This window comes from Cynocephalus volans, chromosome 6, assembly GCF_027409185.1.
Source record: "Cynocephalus volans isolate mCynVol1 chromosome 6, mCynVol1.pri, whole genome shotgun sequence".
Lineage (NCBI taxonomy): Eukaryota > Metazoa > Chordata > Mammalia > Dermoptera > Cynocephalidae > Cynocephalus > Cynocephalus volans.
Window position 1 is genome coordinate 133,428,802 of NC_084465.1, and position 17,902 is coordinate 133,446,703.

Consider the following 17,902-nt stretch of genomic DNA (forward strand, 5'->3'; position numbering starts at 1 on the left):
TTTCTAGTCTGGGTCTGTTATGAATAAAGCTGCGATAAGTATTCAGGTGTAAGTCTTTCTGTGGATCCGTATATATGCTTTTGTTTCTCTTAGGTAAATTTCTAGGAGTGGAATTTCTGGGTTATATGGTAAAGATGGATTAGCCGTATAAGAAACTGGCAAACTATTTTCCAAAGTGGTCGTGCCATTTTACACAACTAGTCATGCATGAGACTTCCATCTGCTCCACACCCTCACCAGTACCTGATACTGTCTGTTTCATTTTAGCCATTCTGATAAGTGCGTAGTGGTGCCTCATTGTGGTTTTACTTTGCATGTCCCTGATGACCAATGCTGTTGAGCATTTGTGTGTCTTTCTCGGTGAACTGTCTGCCCCTCTGTGTATGTTTGTTTATTATTGGGTTGCGTTGTAAGAATTCTTTCTGTATCCTGGACACAAGTGTTTGAGATGTTTTTATGGCGAATACTCCTCCCAGTCTGTGGCTTATCTTTTCATTTTCCTAAAGTGGCTTTCGAAGAGCAGAAGGTTTTCATTTTTTGTGCTTGCTCTGGAAGCACATATACTAAAATTGGAGTGATACAGAGAAGATTAGCAAGGCCCCTGCTCAAGGATGACACACAAATTCATGATGCATTCCATATTTATTTATTTTTTTAACTGATTAATATATTTTAATTTTTTTATAAGCCAAAGAAACAGAAATACCACATGTTCTTGCTCATAAGTGGCTGTTAGGAAGGAAGAGAGGGAGGGAGGGAGTGAGGGAGGGAAGGAGGGAAGAAGGAAAGAAGGAAAGAAAGAAAAGACCACAACAATATGCTGAACTTTCAGAAAGAGCGTTCCATACTTTTTTTAAAAAAAAGTTTTGCATTGTAATGAAGTTCATTTTATTCATTTTTTTTCTCTATGGTTCATTCTTTTTATATTCTGGCTTAGAGATCTTTGCCTGGTTTTCTTCTAGAATGTTCTTATAGGTTTAGTTTTTACATTTAGGTTTGCAGTGCATTTCAAGTTTATCGTTATATAAGGCTGTGAGGTGAGGGTTGAGGGTCATTGTTTTCCATATGGATGTTCTGTTAGAGCACTGTGCAATGTAAAGATTTTAATTTCCCCATTGGATTATTTTGGCTCCTTTGTCATTCACTTTTGGATCTATTTCTGGACTCAGTTCTGTTACATTAATCTATATGTCAATTCTTCTGCCAGTACTGCACTGTCTTAATTACTGTAGCTGTAGAATGAGTCTTGGACTCAGATAGTGTTAGTTCTCTGTTCTTTTTAAAATTTGGGAAATTCTAGGTTCTTTGCATTTCAATATAAATTTTAGAATCTGCTTTTCAGTTTCTACCCAAAAGACGCTGCTGGGATTTTGATTAGGATTGTTTGAGTCTATAGATAAATCTAGGGAGAATTGACATCTTAAAAATATCAAGACTTCCTGTCTATGAATATGTCTCTCCATTTATTTAGGTCTTTAATTTTTCTTGGCAATGTTTAGTGGTTTTCAGTACAGATTTTATACATATTTTGTCACATTTATTTCTACATATTTCATTTTTTTTTTTTTTTTTAAGATGACCGGTAAGGGGATCTTAACCCTTAACTTGGTGTTGTCAGCACCACGCTCAGCCAGTGAGCGAACCGGCCATCCGTATATGGGATCCGAACCCGGGGCCTTGGTGTTATCAGCACCGCACTCTCCCGAGTGAGCCACAGGCCGGCCCTAAATATTTCATTTTTGATGATATTGTGAATGGTATTTTCTTCATTTTAATTTCCAATCATTACTTGCTAGTATATAGATATAAAATGAATTTTTGCCTATTGACTTTGTATTTGCTGAACTCACTTAGTGTAGCACCTTTTTTATAGATTCCTTAAGATTATCTGCATATGTGATCATGTTGCCTGAGAATTGTTAGCACTTTTATTTCTTATCTATGTGACTTTTTCTTTCTTGTTCCCAATCTGAGAAGCATTTTCTTTCACTATTAAGTATCAAGGAAATAGTTTGATTAAGATTGGGCAAGAAAATCTATGAATAATAGTGTGGCTTTTGTTTGTCTTCTTGTACATTCCCTGGGGTGATGTTATCAGCTGTCAATCTAAATGACAGAGAGAGGCTCTCTAAAAGAATAATGAGTTTAGGGCCGAGCCTGTGGCGCACTTGGTAGAGTGCTGCGCTGGCAGCGCGGCGACGCTCCCACCGCGGGTTTGGATCCTATATAGGACTGACCAGTGCACTCACTGGCTGAGTGCCGGTCACGAAAAAACGACAAAAAAAATAATTAATTAATTAATTAATTAAAAAAATAAAATACAACTTCAAAACTTTAAAAAAAAAAAAAAGAATAATGAGTTTAATTGGGAATATGGCATTGCAGTGGGAATTGTATGTATAATTGCTTGCCATAGTAGACTATGCATGTATTCAGGGAGGTAAAGGAAGTCAAAAGTTTTTAATGGAAAAATGAAAAGGATTACATGATTCTGTTGAGATGATGATTTGAAGGGTGATGCCAGTCTGAGGTTGCATAGGCAGTTGAGATGTCTTAGTAGAAGTATTTTTTGTGTAAGGTTACGACGATCTTTGTGCGAGGTTCTGATTTTGCAGAGCCCTTTGTGATAGTTCTTGTTACCAGACATATAGGCATGAGAACTGCCCCCTTCATGCCCTTCCCAGGTCTATCAGGGCTTTTTTTTTTTTTTTTGTCTTTTTCGTGACCGGTACTCAGCCAGTGAGTGCACCGGCCATTCCTATACAGGATCTGAACCTGCGGCGGGAGCATCGCTGCGCTCCCAGCACCGCACTCTCCCGAGTGCGCCACAGGCTCGGCACGTCTATCAGGGCTTTTAACACATGTGACTCCATTTTGATTCTGACAATTTTCACACAGCTGAGCAGTAGTGGGCTTGACCTTGAGAGAGAGAAGCCAATTCAAGTAAATTTTAAGGTTAATGATGTTGACTTTGTTTTTACTTAATTCTTAACTTTACCAAAATAGTATGTTTCTTGCCAGCTGGAATCACCCCCAAAGCGGGGGACAGGGGAGTTCCCACAAAGGAGTGCCTTAAATGGTCCCAAGATGGTGCTGGTTTGGATTCCAAAGAAGGAAGCAGTAAACCCCAGGGCAATCAGTCCAAAGCATTTATTGGAGAAGGTTACATACAGAGTGCTGCAGCCTGTCCTTGTGAGGACAGTCAGAGAAAGGGACATTCTAACTAAGTGTGCCAAGAGCAGCCAGGGGTCAAGGCAAAGAGTTCATATGAGAGTTTCAGGACTTTGGCTCAGGGCTGGCCTGGCTTCTTTCAGTGCTTTAGGCAACAACCTAGATATCTTTAACAGTGCTGGGGAATGTTCAAGGCCCCGGTTTGGGTTCACAGAGCGGTCAAGGCACTCTGATTTTCAGTCAGGAGAGGACACAGAAAGAAAGCAGCGGCAAGTGGGGGACCCTACACAGTAGTAGTGTCTAATTGTGTGTTATTCCAATACTTATTCATGTGTTAAAGGTACGGAAAAGTTGTCTTCAGCACCTTACTAAAGGATTTACTATAGTAGTTCCCTCTTATCCTTGGGGGAAACGTTCCAAGACCCCCAGTGGGTGCCTAAAACCATAGATAGTATCGAATCCTATATGTACATATTCTGCATGAATTTCTTTTACCTTTGCAATTTCATGGCTTGAAGATTTGTTCTTACTGTAGAGCTCAGCATATGATTTTTTTCCTTTCCTTTGTCATTCACCTTTTCACCTTACCGCTTCTCGTTGGCATACCCGAATTACCAGCATCACTACTCTTGTGCTTTGGGGTCATTATTAAGTAAAATAAGGGTGACTTGAACACAAACACAGTAAATCTAATAGCCGAGACTTCTGCTAAGTGACTAACAGGCAGATCTGCTGGACAGAGGGGTGATGCGCATCCCGGACAGGATGGAGCGACGGTGCAAGATTTAATCACGCTACTAGAATGGCATGCAATTTAAAACTTATGAATCGTTTATTTCTAGAATTTTCCATTTAATACTTTTATGATAGCATATAACTGAAACCACGCAGAAGGTGAATCTGCATGAGAAGAACTACTATATTCTATCTTTTCAACAGTGATTTCAGGATACCAATCTAAGTGTAATTGGGTTTATCACCTAAATTAGTTTACGAGATATAAAATATCTTGCCCCTCGGTGCCACAATCTGTGCTGAGTGCATATGAAACTGGACATAAGCTAATAAAATCATAAACTCGTGCTCCTGACCTCACTGCCTCAATAGTAATGGGATTATCGTTTTTATTTAGGAAAGTTTTTAATTTGGAGTCTACACAACTGATTCAGACTCACTAGTGTGTTATTTGAGACTCGAAAGTATTATTAGAGTGTTTAAATTAATGAAACATTATCTAAAAAAATATTGTTCATCTTTGTTTTCATATTAAATCAGTGTTCTTTCCAGACATGTTTACCCCACCCCACCCCCAAAACTGCCAATCCTGTAGGAAGCTTTTTCTTCAGAAAGTTTAACGAAAACTGCTTACTATAAACTAACTATGCAGTTTTGTTTTGTTTTGTTTTTAATGGTAGAAAACTGGCTTAATAGGTAAAGTAGTTATCACTGGTCAAAGATGATTTTTTTTTTTTTTGGCAGCTGGCCAGTAGGGGATCTGAACCTTTGACCTGGGTGTTGTAACAACATGCTGTAACCAACTGAGCTAAACAGCCAGCCAAAAATGAATTTTAAAGTTTAAAAAATAGTGGGGACTGGCCTGTTAGCTCAGTTGGTTACAGTGCAGTGTTATAACACCAAAGTCAAGGGTTTGGATCCCCGTACTGGCCAGCTGCAAAAATACAACAAAAACTAAAAATGGAAAAAAGTTTATATAAATATTTAAATATGCACAGAGCACTTGAAGGATATTCAAGATAATAGGAATAGTGGTTTCCTTTGGTAAATGGGAGGGACTAACTTTCTGCTGTATCACTTTCTGTCCTTTCAAAATTATTTTCCCTATTTCTCTTCCTATAAATAGGGAGAGCATTTTGGAATGGGGCCTCTTTACTGGAAACTTCTTCACAGCGGACCTGGTGCAGATAATGTGAAAAGTGGACAAAACATTTTTAAAAGAGTGTTAGTACATTACAAGATCACAGAGGTACCAAAGTTATCAAATATGAACTAGAACATTTGTATTTAACCAGTTTGCTTTTTTGGCAAATCCCTTAAGAGGTAGAGACAGAACTTTTGGATTATGAGAATCTTGCCAAAGAATTAGAACATAATTGGTTGAGAAAGAATTAGAAATGAAATAACCCAACCAAATGAAGCTGATAAAAAGTACATAACAATTAAAAAAAAATTTTTTTAAATCATTCTGGGGCTTGCAAAAATTACCACCTCCATCTAAAAAATCTAAATAAACAAACAAGCACATGATAATAAGTTGCAAAATCTCCTCTGGAGCACACACACAAAAGTTTTTATAAGAAAATAAAATGACAACATATGCAAAACTGGTGAATAAAAATTAATGACAAATTTGTCCTTTGACAGATTTATTTTCAACTACTTACCTGGAGCCCCTTAAGAACTAGGGGATGGTAATTGAGAGAAAGTGAGCCGAGATGCCAGGTACCATTCAAGCTTTATTAAAGAAAGAAATCAGCTGGGCTGTGCTCAGAGTGGCACAGGGCCCAGGGCTGCCCTGAAAATGCTGGACAGCACCAGGCTTGGGGGTGGTAGAGCTTATATAGTGCGCCAAGGGCTGGGTGATACCATCAAGGAGGGTTATTATGCTAATGTGGATCCGGGTGAAGAACTGCATCCTTGCGGAAGCCAAAGGGGTTTCTGTTTAAGTCAGGAGGCTTCTCCTAAAGGAAAGAGGGGAGGGGAGTAGGTCGGTGGCGCCATTTTGTACTTGGGCTTGTCTAAAGTGGCGCTGGTTATATTGTAGATCTATTAGTAATAAAAGAGAAGAGTGAGTAAAAGACTGTCACACTTTTGACAAGGCCAGTCTCCTCCGGAAATACAAATTGCTCTGTTCCTAACTTCCTATTAAATGTGGCTGCCCAGATTCCTGCACATGTCACCTTTGGCATACATGACACCCCTGTACAGAAATGGCTGTGATTGGCAGGAATCCTTGGCCAGGTTTCAAAACTGGAGTATGATGGAGTCCTTTTCAGGGACAGGGTAGAGCGAGGTAATAGAATTCTTATTCCTCCACTTCCTGCCAGAGTTCTTTATCCAGAGCCAACACACCAGGCATTACCATTGAAGAGACAAGGACAGGCTGTTTGTGTTTTCAAGCTGGCCATTCACCCAAACCAGTCTTGGTTTTTGACATCTGTGTGGCCACAGCATTTCTTCTCGTGGACTCATGCAGGCAAGTGGCCATGTGGCATGGCCGTGAGTCAGAATCCATCTGTCGCCCTCCTCCTGATCAGAGCACATGGGAAAGAGAAGTGGCACCCTGGCCAGGAGGCATGGGGTGTGTTATCTTTATATTGATAGGAGCTGGATGTGGCTCCTCTTGTTTCCAGGCTGAGGTGAGAGAGCAACGCTTTACCTTTTTTCTACTGCACAACTAGGCATGTAAAAAAAAGCAATTAGTTTTTTTAAAATCTTGTAAGCAGAGGTTACCAACCTAAAGGGTCAGGCCCCCAGCACTCATCTTGGCATTTGGCCAACCTCGCTTGTATTGCAGACCCAACAACCTGCAGGCCTGGCTCAGGATCTGAGGTAGCAAATGTCAACCCCAGCTGGTAGGCTTGCCGTTCCTGACTTCACCTGACTTCTTGTTGTGTAACCCTGACAAAAAAAGAGGACTACTCAAAGCAACATGATGTAAAGAGACACCCGAAGGGACTGCACCTCAGCAACTCCTCTGTTAGAAGGAGAAAACTGGGTACAGCCCTGATTCAAGGTTAGCTTCTGTTTTTATTATAAAGACAAGAAGTTTCAGAGAAAAAAATCACTTGATTCAATCATTTCAAAAGGATACAAAGACATGGGCAATGTGACAGAAGTTATCTGTGGCAAAGTATAGCTTAAACAATGGAAACTGGTAACATCATTTAAATTAACAATGTGGCATATTTGTGAAAAGCTAAATTGATCAGACTGTGATCATTATCTAACCCAAAATATAACCTCTCTCCAAATGATTTAAGCAAAAGTTACTTTCTTATGATAATTGTCTCTGCCAGCAAACAGTTTGCCCTTAGCAAACATTTTTTCACATTTTTCCCTACAGCAATTCTTTCAACATCTTTTAACAACAACAATCAGTATGTTAAATAGTCAAAGTACATAATCCCATCCCTAAACAGTGATTAGAACTGATTAGACAGGCTTTGGCCATGCTATCTGTGGACTTTTGTCCCCTGGCCAGAGACTTTTGTCTCATGCATGCATTACCTAAAAACATTATCTAAAAATCAACTGAGAATCAACATATAATTGATTAGAATTGATTATATAGGCTTTTGCCTGCTGGCTGTAGACTTTTGTCTCTTAATCAAAGGTTTTTACCCCATACATGCATTACCTAAAAACCCAATTCTAAAAATCAAATGAGAATCAAGATTTCTAACCCTCTACAAAGTACCTGGTGTTCTAGAATTTCTTTTTGGGGGGGCCTTGTCCATTTCAGGGATTGAACCTTGGATCTTGGTGTTATCAGTGCCACACTCTAACTATTGAGCAAATTGGACAGCCCTGTTCTAGAACTTCTAATCTGAGTGTGGGATTAAGTACTGCGAGGATCCCCACCAGCAAGAGGACAGACCTAGGGATCAGAAATACCCTTGAGCCAGTGGGTGCATCTTGCCAGTTTGCTAAAACTCCCTGTTCTATCACCTCAGAGGATGAGACAGGAAGCAGGCAGGATCTGTGCAGGAGTCTCCTGCCCCATCATTCAGAGAGGAATGTCTCTGGGCTGGCCTGTGGCTCACTTGGGAGAGTGTGGTGCTGATAACACCAAGGCCACGGGTTTGAATCCCTATAAAGGGATGGCTGGTTAGCTCACTTGGGAGAGCCTGGGGCTGACAACACCAAGTCAAGGGTTAAGATCCCCTTACCGGTCATCCTATACAAAAAAAAAAGAGGAGTGTCCCTGACCTTTGCTCTACTCAAACGGATTAATTTCTCCAGTTTAGATCAGAGGCTGGGAAGATGCAAGGCAACCAGTGCACCTGCCCTCCTTTCTGTTGAGATTTAAGCTTCAAAACGTGGAAATATTTGTTCCAAATAATTCCAGTCTTGTCAGGGAATAAGTAAAAATACTAATGGCATATTGCAACATTTGCACAGTTTTTATTTTGTGCCAGATTCTGCCACTGGCTAGCACATTCTAACTTAAAGTGGCCTAATACTCTCAAAATGGCCCGTGGAGAGCAGTGGGTTCCCAAACAGCCTTTCTGTGCCACCAGGTCTGTGGAATTGGGGCGGCTGGTGACCATACACAATCACGTAGGTGAGATGTGCACTAGCAGCCTGTTTAAGTCTGATTTGGTTAAGTCTAAGAGCTGGAAATGAGATTTGCTGTCTGAGGAGAAACAAAAAATAGTGTATACTTGAAGGGACCCCAACACCCCAGACCTTTCTGCTAATATTCTCAATTTGCTTGCTTTAAGAAAAGATTGCAGAGATATCCAGTGATAATAAGCTCATAGCCTCTTCACAGAGAAATTTGACATATCCAGTTTAAAATGTGCAGAAGTTGGGGCCGTCCCGTGGCTCACTTGGGAGAGTGTGGTGCTGATAACACCAAGGCCACGGGTTCGGATCCCATATAGGGATGGCCGGTTAGCTCACTGGATAAGCATGGTGCTGACAACACCAAGTCAAGGGTTAAGATCCCCTTTCTGGTCATCTTTAAAAAAAAAATGTGCGGAAGTTGTGACCCAGTAGTTCGTGTCTAGAAATCTATCTTAAGAGGAAGGGGTGACTAAACTCTAGCAAATGCGGTGAAAATGGAGCGAAGACACGCATGCACACATACACACACACCACTGGTGCCACGTGGTGTGGATATAAAATAGAGCTAATTGAGGGAAAACTTAGGAGCACAGATAATTCCCTAAGCACTCATTACCCCATGGAGAGGCAGGAGCTGGATGTATCTGCACCAGGTCCACTGTGAAGAAGTTTCCAGTAAAGAGGCCCCATCCCAAAATGCTCTCCCTATTTATAGGAAAAAAGAGAAATAGGGAAAATGTAGGTGACAATATAGTAATGGAATTACTTGGTTGAGGTGAATGACCTTGTTTGAAAGAAGGAGCTTTCAGAGCTCAACTTCCAGTATCAGGCCGTTCAGCTAAGCTAACTAGGTATTTCCTTCCTACACTATCTGGATTTATAAAATTATACGTAATGTCATTGTAAAAGATGAAGTGTGTGTGTGTGTACAGACAAAGTGTGAGAATGATCTAGCAGGGCTCACTTTGGGGTAGAATTGAAGAAGCAAAAAGTAGACATTTCTCTTTTGTGTAATAGATTTCCGTATTGCTAGAATCTACTATAACGAGCATATATTATCACTAAAATAATGGTTTCACAGTGGAAAGGTCTTATTTTTTTAAAAAAAGATTAAGAATGAATAAAAGTGTAGAAAGTGTTTTCAGTGGTGAAATGCAGATTTCAGCTGAATATTTTGCATGTTTTCTAAAGCTATGGAAATTTTCATTACTCTCCTAGTCTCCTTTTGGAAGCATTCTTATTTGATCCAGTTTAGACACCCACAGACAACTAAGATATGTGTTGGTAATGTAACTTTAGAGCAAATACCTCAGTGATCCCCAAAAGAGCATGATCGAAGTATTTCAGAGGCCCCACAACTAACCATCTAACTTGAGGCACCATTAAACAGATAGATGTGTGTCACACCACTGAAAAATTGGACACTGCTATGGTTTTTGTTGTGATGGGACTTGATGTGCCCCAAGCCTGAGTCTGCAAATTGGGGGTTCCAAAGCTCCTGTCACTGAGGGGAGAATGGCTCCTCTCTTCTGCCTGCCCTGGTAACATTTAGTGGTAGAGTTGGCTTGACATCCACCCTGCCTTCCCAGGGTCAGTTCAGCTCCCACTCGGAGTTGGTGTGAGAAGATAACAGTGCTGACTTGTGAGAGAGGTGACTTGCAATATGTTTAATCACTTAATCACAAGAGTGTTTTAAAAGACTTTATCAGTTATGGATCTTGGACGTGACCAGTGCCATCTTGGATGTGACTAGTGCCATTTTACACACACTCAGCACAAAGTGGCTGCCAGCCTTTCCCTTATGAGAAACTTCGTGGTTTCTGAGAAATAGAAACTCCTCCACACCAGCACCAAACCCCTCCCTGATTATGTCAGCCTTCCTTACAACCTACGTAAGCCCTCCCACCCTGACACCGGTTGCTGCTCTCCATTTTGAGTGCAGCCCAGCAGATTTTTTTCCTTTAATAAAGCTTGATCGGTACCAGCGTTTCAGCTCACTTTCTTTCATTTTGGTGCCAAAACCCAGGAAGGGTCCTGGTCAGGACCTTCGGACAATCCCCTCTCGGGTTAATTGGCTCCCAGCCACCCTTCCCAGACCTGCTGAACCGGGCACCTCTGGGACTCTCTCCTTTTGCCATTTCAAGACCAATACATCCAACATCAGCCTCGATTCAGGGTTAGTCAGTGGGTCTGTCCTACTTCTACAGGTTCCCCCAACTACTTTCCATGACTACTGTCTACTTGCTACGAAGCCCAGGTGCCTGGCCAGGGAAATCCCTCTCGTGCCCCTCAGCTATTGGAGGATGCTACTCTGGCCAGTCCGTGGCTCCTCTCTCAAAAACAAGGTGCACACCAACGAGGACGCTCCTTGATGTTACCCTTTTTCCACTGGGACTGATCACCTCCTTTCTCACCCTCTAAATGGGATCTTCACAATCCAAACCTCCATGCTCTATGCCTTTGGGCTGTCTCCTGGCCAATTTAAACCTAAACGTCTCATTTTCTACAACCCGTTGGCCTCCAGGGAGACATTAAACCTAAACATCTTGTTTTCTCCACACTCTACACCTCTGGGCTGTCTTCTGGCCAACCTCTTGGCCTCCAGGGAGATATTAAGTGCAAACACCTCATTTTCTACTGCAATCAGGTTTGGCCTAAATACAAACTAGACAACAGATCCCAGTGGCCAGAAAATGGCACTTTTGATTTGGATACTCTCAGAGACCTGGACAACTTTTGTCACTGAAGTGGCAAAGCCAGAGAGATTCCTTATGTTCAAGTCTTCTTCTCTCTAATCATGTCCTTCTTTCTCTCAAAACTGCCCCACCTCTCAAATTCTCCTGGCTCATGCCTGACCTCCCCTTCCAGTCTCGGATCAATCTTTTGATCCATCAGACAACTCTGCTCCTTGACCACCTCCTTACGCTACAGATCCTCCACCCGCCCCTTCACCTTTTCCCTCTCTTCCCCATACCAGGTCTCATGATGCCAAGTCACCTCTTCCCTCTCCTTCCCATACTAGGTCACGTGACGCCCAGCCCCAGCCCCCTAAGCCTCCCTTCCCTTCTTCTTCTTCTGGGTCCACATCCCTTTTTCCATTTCTAGTCTTTCCCAAATTGATCTTTCCCAAGTTAAAAAATGACTGGGATCCTTCCAGTCTTACCCAGACACATATCTCAAAGAATTCCAATATCTCACTCAGTCTTATGATCTTACCTGTCATGATATTTTTATGATTCTCACTCCTACTTTGTCCCCTGAGGACAGGGAGCAGGTCTGGATAATGGCCCAACAACAGGCAGATGAGGTACATGCCCAAAATAATAGGGAGCCTGTGGGAGCCATTGCCGTCCCTCACATGGACTCAAATCGGGACTACCAGGCCAGCCACAGGGACCAGGATCTCCAGGATAATATGATCACACACCTACTTCATGGCCTCCAAAAGGCTACTCACAAGTCGGTCAATTATGACAAGCTTAGAGAAATCACACAGAGATCCACCAAAAATACCAGTGAGTTCCTAACCCTCCTCTCTGAGGCTTTACATAAATACACACATATAGACTTAAACTCTCCTGCAGGCATGGCCCTCTTAACACTCTGATTTTATTACCCAATCAACCCCTGATATTTGAAAAAAAAAAAAAAAACAACTTGAGGATGGTCCAAATACAACCCTATGAGACCTCCTCAATGCAGCTTTCAAGGTTTTTAACAATAGGGAGGAGGAGGAGAAGAAGGATCAATACAAAAGTGATCAAGCCAAATACCAACTTCTAACTAATGCCATCCGAGGCTCACGTACCCCTAAGCCAGTTGCCCCCAGGGGAAAGCCACCTGGCAACTGCTTCAAAGGCAGTGAACTGGGCCACTGGGTATGGGCCTGTCTTAACCCCAGACTTCCTCCCGGGCCCTGTCCTCACTGCAAACAGCCAGGTCACTGAGGGGTTGTCTGTTCCACTCACCAGAGAAGGAGTGTTCACCTTCACTTGGACAGATCCTGATATGCATCATTCCCAACAACTCACCTGGACAGCACTACCTCAGGGGTTTCGGGATAGCCCCCACTTCTTCGGCCAGGCCTTAGCTCTAGTCTTTTCTGAACTTTCTCCAACTTCTAGCACTTTAATACAATACATGGATGGCCTCCTCCTTTGTAGCCCCCGCTGTGAGGATTCACAGGCCCACACTGTTGCTCTCCTTAATTTCCTGGCCTCCAGGGGATATTGAGTGTCCCCCTGCAAGGCCCAAATCTCTTCTTCTTAAGTCACCTATTTGGGAGTCCACCTCACCCCTGACACCAGAGAAATAATGGTGGATCACAAGAGTTTAATTTCTGAACTCCCTGCTCCTACTACAAAGGGTGAAAACCACTTTCTTCCTTGGGGCTTGCAGGGTATCTTCGCCTATGGATTCCTAACTTTGGGTGCTAGTGAAGCCACTTTATGGGGCAGATAAAGGGGACCCTGCCATTCCCTTAGATACCACAAAGCCCATTCATTCTCCCTTCCATTCATTAAAAGCCGCTCTCCTCGCAGCCCCAGTTCTATCCCTCCCAAACCTATCTCATCCTTTTATCCTTTATGTCACTGAAACCCAAGGGTTGGCAGTCAGAGTTTTGGGACAAGAGGCTGGAGATATCTTCTCCACTGTTGCATACCTTTCCAAACAATTGGACACCACAGCTCGAGGATGGGCTCCCTTTTTACGGGCCTTGGTGGCAGCCACCCTTTTAACACAAGAAAGCTCTAAATTAACTTTTGGACAACAAAAAGTCATTTGTTTCCCCCATCATTTCAAGACCTTCTCAGCCATAAGGCCATGTCAATTCTCTCCCCTTCCCACCTACAACTTATCCACCTTACCTTCATTGAAAATCCCCAGTTCTCCTTTAAACCTTGCCCTCCCTTAAATCCAGCCATTCTCATCCCAAAACACTCACGACCCTTAGGACATAACTGCACGGAGGCTCTGGACCTTTTTCTTAATCCCTTTCCACACATTTGCCCATGCCCTATCACGTGGCCTAGCCAACACCAGCACCAATCGTTGGGCAAGGTAGAAAAGGCCAATCACCTCATAAAAGCACACCTCACTAAGCAGTCTGTGGAACTTCACCTCCCTTGGACCCAACTTCTCCATTGCTTGAGAGCTACCCCGTGTAAACCCACTGGCCTCAGCCCCTTCGAACTTATGTATAGAGGCCCTTCACTCTCACGCCTTTCCCTTCCAGTTCATCACCTTTAGGCCAGTATCTCCCTACTCTTTCACTCATTAGGGATCTTCAGAAACAGGCCAACCTTCTATTACCTCATCCTTTCGCCACCGCTCCCTCAGATTTTAAACTGAGCCCAGGACATCAAGTGTATGTTAAAACCCGAATCCCAAAGCCCCTCTCACCACGCTGGGAAGGGCCTTATACAGTACTTCTCGCCACCCCCACAGCAGTAAAGGTACTAGGAAAGGTCCCTTGGTATCACTTATCCTTGGTAAAACGAGCACCTGAGACTTCACCCAAAGAATATGTTAATGCCAAGCCAGAGGGGCCCCTCTGCTCAACCCCCAACCCAACATCTTCTCACACTTCATCCATTTTAGGACCCACAAAATTGAAAATCTCCAGGACCTTCACTCTTCCCCCAGTCCCAGAAGAAGGATGATCTTTCCCCCGGCGATTATCCTCTCACTCTTGCAGGCCCGCTTCACGTCCTTCACACAGGAGCTGCTCCAAGACTGGTCCTGACCCACCACCTCCAGTGTTGAAGACATCCTTGAGTGGGTAACTGAATTAGCCTGGCAGGGCGCCCTCTGCGATTACACCCCTGATGAGGTTACCCTCTACTCCTTTTTCCTACTGTGCACCCTCTCAACCTCCCAACCCCTGAACGCTTGCCTTTTCTCTTTCTCTTGCTTCTTTTCCTAACAGAGACATATGCCACACCCTGTTCATGATGTATAACTGAGGTCTTGGTGGGTGGAAGGACACTTTCCAACCTCCCGTGTCTGCCACCCAGAATCTTTGGGGGAACCCTACAGGACACAGTCACATCTCTGACATACGTTCCCACAACATGCTATGACCAGAAAACTGCCACATCATGTTCTTACGGGGGTAAAAACTACTGGATAGCTCTTTCCAAAGGGGATTCTGCTGGGGTCCAGTGCTCTCCCCCAACAATTGTTCCTGCTTCACCCAAACCACTCACCTAGGCTATAGTGATGGGGGAGGACTCCAGGACAAAACACGTCAGACCCTTAACCATGATGGTGTATAGGGTACTAACATTAATTAATAAAGTGCATGTATTTCACAGGGCCTTAACCTTTAGCATAGTAGGGCTACAGCCTTTAGATTAGAAGGAACACAGCCCTTAGATCAGACTGTAGCTTAGGAGGATCTTTATCTTAGTAGGACAACAGTCTTTAGCTGTTAGAAGGGCCAAAGCCCTTTAGTTTAGGCTGTAGCATAGTGGGGCCACGGCCCTGTAAGGCTAAAGCCTTGTAGTTTGAGGAATAACCTAACCTTTTAGTATTGCACATAGAAATGCTAAGCTTGGGGAAAAAAAGAAAACTTTCACAGGACTAAAAAGTCTCTGTTGGGGATATGAGAATTGGAACAGCATAAGTGCTTGCTCTAAAGGCCCCTCAGTGCAGCAAAACCTAATTATGGGAAATATGTGTACTGAAAGCTTCAAGGCTACTCTGGCAGTTCCACATTTCACCTTCAACTGCTTCTCTAAGTTTCCTCGGGAACTAAGTGTTGCTGTAATGATTATCTCATTGGTTCTTTTGTATGTCACATAGCTTAGTTTTATGACTCCTTTGATGGTAAATTGCTTAAACTATTTTTAAGTTGTACCTGCTTTAATGAAAATTGTTATGTAGCCAGTTTGTTTATGTTTTCACTATGACTGATTAACCACCTGTGTTCTTTTCTATAACTTTTAGCCTGGACAATAAAAAACTGAGAAAAGCCCTGATTCGGGGCCATTCCCCAGGAATTCCTTCTCTCATGAAGAAGTTGTCTCCTAGGATTTAACCCCTTCTGGGCCTCTCATTGCTCTGGAGAAATGGGCTTTGAGTAATCCTTTGCGTCTCTGTCTCTGTCACCCCAAGGGAGAGGTGACATGATGGGACTTATCCTTCTTCTTGGTCCCTGCCTCTTTCATTGTCTCTCTAATTTTTTACAGGAATGCATGCAGGCTTTCACCAACCAAAAGGTCATCAAATTGTTCCTGGGAGGAGGAGATCAGCCCCTGAGAACCGTCGACCCCTCCCCAGAGGAATACAGCCTCCCCACACAAAACCAATACCCCAACACCTGATTGTTTTATTTTTTTCATACCTTTGCCCATCTCCAGCAGGAAGTAGCTTCAGAAGAATGAGACCTTTGCCCCTTTTCCCTTCTTCCTATACTTAAAAGGCAGGAATGATGGATCTTGGATGTGACCTGCGCCATTTTACGCACACTCAGCACAAAATGGCCACCAGCCTTCCCCTTATGAGAAACTTCGTGGTTTCTGAGAAATAGAAACTCCTGCACACCAGCACCAAACCCCTCCCTGATTACGTCAGCCTTCCTTACAACCTATATAAGCCCTCCCACCCCTGCACCGGTTGCTGCTCTCCATTATGAGTGCAGCCCAGCAGATTCTTTTCCTTTAATAAAACTTGATCAGTACCTGGCATTTCGGCTCACTTTCTTTCAATCAGCTCTTTAAAAAAGTACTTAGAAACATATGCATTCATCGCAAAGTGTCCTGGTCTTATTAATCACCCCACTCTGGTGGTGTCTTTTACCACAAATTGAGGTAGACTTTTCCCAAAGCAACCCCTCCTCGAAGTCACCCTATACTAGCCTGGAGGCCCAACCTCAGAAGCTACTGGACTAGCTGGCCTGGGACCCAAGTCATGAGGAAAGACGACACCCAAGGGTGGGGTAGATGGGCAACAGTGGATGCTTATTCCTCATCGACAGCTTCATTCTCTTCTAGAGTGCTGTGACCCCCCAGCAGTGCCTGCTGCAGTTGTTCTCGGTTTCTCCACATTCTTAGTGTGGAATTCCTGAAGGTCAGTTGGGAGCTAGAGTGGAAGTGGGACAGATGGGGAGTTTGAGGCAAGAACACAAAGTGGTTGCAAGGGAGGAAAGGGACACTGATATGGGTTGAATTGTGACCCCAAAAGACCTGTCAAAGTCCTAACCCCCAGTACTTGTGAATGTGACCTTATTTGGAAATAAGGTTGTGATAGAGCAAAAATATATATTTGGTCTTCATCCCCTTCTCCCAACATATAACTCCTAAAATCCTTAGAATCTCCAAAATGATGAATCTTTTTGTATGCTCATGGTGGCTGGAATCCCTTAGGAAGCTTCAGGATAGGGGCTGGTCATAGAAAGACTAAGGCAGGACTTTCAGCCTCACCCCTCAACCTCAGGGAGGAGAGAGAGACTGAGCAGATCACCAGTAGCTAATGATTTAACCAATCCACACCTATGTAATGAAGCTTCCATAAAAACCCAAGAGCACAGGTTTTGGGGAGCTTCTGGAGAGCTGACCCGCGGAGGTCCCTGGAGGGTGGTGGGCCCTGGGAAGAGCCCGGATGCTCCATATCCCTCCCCCCATACCTTGCCCTGTGCATTTCATCATCTGTATCCTGTGTAACAACCTTTACAATAAACCAGTAAATGTAAGTACATGTTTCCTTGAGTTCTGTGAGCCCCCCAAGCAAACTGATCAAACCCAAGGAAGGGGTTGTGGGAACCCTGATTATAGCTAATTGTCCAGAAGTTCCAGAGGCCTGGACTTGTGACTGGCATCTGAAGTGGGGGCAGTCTTGGGGGACCGATTCGTCACCCTGTGGGATTTGACATTATCTCCAGGAGGATTGTGTCGGAATTGAATTGGAGGTCACCCCGCCAGTGTCTGCTGCACAACTGCTGGCTTATTTGCCTGTAGGGAGAAATTCCCATCCATTTGGTCCCAGAGGTCAGTCTTCTGTGTTGTCGCTTGATTGTGCTGTGAGAGACAAAAGACTGTGTGTTTTTCCCACTCACAAAAGGGTCTTCACAGATGTCATCAAGTTTGATGCGCTTAGCAGGGTGGGCCCTAAATTCAATATGACAGGTGTCCTTGTAGGAAGAGGAGAAGAGACACAGACAGACACGCACACAGAGGGAAGATGAGATCAAGACACACAGGTAGGAGGCCATGTGATGATGGAGACAGAGATGGGAGCACTGCCACCACAGGCCAAGAAAAGCCCAGGCCACCTGAACCTGGAAGAGCGGGGACGTTTCCTCCGCCAGGAAGAGCGTCTGGAGGGAGCGTGGCCCTGCTGACACCCGATTTCAGACTCTGGCCTCCAGAACTGTGAGAGAACGAGTTTCCATGTCTGAAGCCACCTGGTGTGCGGTACC

General features: G+C 43.7%; 1 non-coding gene across 1 annotated transcript; it reads left to right on the plus strand.

Annotated features, from left to right (window-relative positions):
* The first annotated feature begins 539 nt into the window (after positions 1-539).
* On the plus strand, positions 540-646 carry LOC134381350 (U6 spliceosomal RNA). The gene has a single exon (XR_010023950.1). It is a non-coding gene; the product is annotated as a U6 spliceosomal RNA (small nuclear RNA).
* The last annotated feature ends 17,256 nt before the right edge of the window (positions 647-17,902 follow it).